The sequence below is a fragment of the Octopus bimaculoides genome, chromosome 8, assembly GCF_001194135.2.
Source record: "Octopus bimaculoides isolate UCB-OBI-ISO-001 chromosome 8, ASM119413v2, whole genome shotgun sequence".
Taxonomy (NCBI): domain Eukaryota; kingdom Metazoa; phylum Mollusca; class Cephalopoda; order Octopoda; family Octopodidae; genus Octopus; species Octopus bimaculoides.
The window spans coordinates 56,368,264-56,370,594 of NC_068988.1; positions in this window are offsets into that span (position 1 = coordinate 56,368,264).

Here is a 2,331-nt window from a genome sequence, read left to right on the forward strand (position 1 = left end):
ATATACATATGTTTATATATGTAGACGTACATGTATGCAGATACACATACATGCATACACGCAATGACACCGCTATAACGATATTTAACAATGCCACGCATACATTAACATATACATTATACACATATGTATATAATAAATAATAGCGACAACAACAACTACAACAGTACAATAAATACAAAAACAATAAATACCTAAATACCTGAAAATACAACAAATAATAATATTAACAACAAACAAACCGACAACGATAAAAAACAAAAAATCTATATGGGCAAGAGATGTAAACGAGTATATGGATCGACTTAACAGATTATATACAAAATGTGTTCAATACTCACCCTCACATTTATTACTTATTTGTACTCCTTGATCGAGATCGAATTTTATGTCATAGAACTGTTATCTGGATAAGTTAGCTGGGGATGTAAAAGAGATTGGGAAGTATTTCTCCAGACAGGAAAACAACACATGCATGTAGCTGATACATAATTACTTGCGGTAAAATATGCTGTTATTCAAAAATAAAATCATCATTTGTGGGTATAGGTTTGGCTAAGAAAAAGGGTGATAAAACTGAACTGTACTTTAGAACAATACAACTATATAATTTATACAAGACAAATCATGAAATACTTCAGGTAGAAAGTAACGTAACTATGTAAAGTATAATGAATACAAACTAATGCACACATATACATGAACACGTGTACACGCATACCCGCATACCCTTGCATACACTTACATATGTACACATACCCTCACCCAGACATATACGTATAAATATACACCGATATAGCACCAATAACAACAGTTGTAGTAATAAGTGATAGTAATAATAATAATAATAATAATAAAAAAAAAAAATAATAATAATAATAACAACAATAATAATAATAATAATAACTGGAAGTCTTATCATGCACATTGTTTTGTCTTGGTATAAAAGATGGGGTACAGAAAATATTTTGGCTGAATACCACAGATTTGCTTGTCAGTTGTTTGAACTTAACCAGTTGAGCATGTCCCTTAGTGGCTGAGAATATGTGCATCTCTGATCACGAGCAGAAGTAGTGGGGAGCATCATAGCCATGTGTTGAGAGGAATTGTTTAGGGTTTGGATGATTCACCTTTGGGAACATGGGTGTTTCGTTCAACATCCTTAAACAACCCTTATTCTGGGACCCTTTGAGCGGGATGGGCTACTCAACCTGAAGAAAATTCTAACTGGGCTCCACCTGCGAGGTCATGCGCTGTTTATCTTGATATAAGATCACCATGTCGTGCACATATGGTTGTGATGCATGGGTCGGGTCTACCCTTATCAGACAGGTAGTCATGATGGGTATAATGGGCTTCGTATATTTTACCCCAGGGTCACTTTGATGGCATGCACTGTTCTTTCACTCAATATTATTATTAATAATAATAATAATAATAATAATAATAATAATTGTGAAGAGATGAACAGCAAAATCGACCTCGGTGACATTGCAATTAGAATGTAAAGAGGCGGAAGAAATGCCGCTAAGCATTTTGTCCAGCATTTCGTCCGTCCTTTTGTTCTGAGATCAAATTCCGCCGAGGTTGACTTTACCTTTTATCCTTTCGGGGTTGATAAAATAAGTACCAGTTGAGAACTAGGAGCGATGAAATCCACTAGCCGTCTCACCCAAAATTTCAGTTATAATTAATTGCAGGATGATTATGATTATAATAGTGATGTAAAAATAAAAAGATTCATACGATGTAAGGTGTCTAGGTTATAAAATGGGGTACAAAAAGGAAATGTGTATAGACATATGTGATTGTATACGTCTGTTTAAAAGGCAAAGGGGTGCCGTTAATAGGATGTGAAATGCTGTGTGTGAATGTGCATGAGTCCGTGATTTTATGCGTGTGCGAGACGTGCTGTCTGTCTCAGTATGCTGGGTGATAGTGAATAGGCAGTTTGTTTATCTGGTAAGTTGTTTATCTGTGCGATTCTTTGTTTTCACACACATACACACACATACAGACACACATATGTGCGCACACACATGCATATGAATATATATGTTTATATAGACATGCATTCATACATATATGCATAAATATACGTGATTTACATACACATATTTATGCATATCTATATACAAGTATGTATATATATGTATATATATATATATATATATAAACGTATATATATATATATATATATATATATATATATACACATAAAGATATATATACATACATATGTGGGTGAGTGTGCGTGTGAAAAAGTGGCCCTAAATGCAGAACTATAAACAATACTGAAAGAGAGGAAGCATATATATATATATATACACA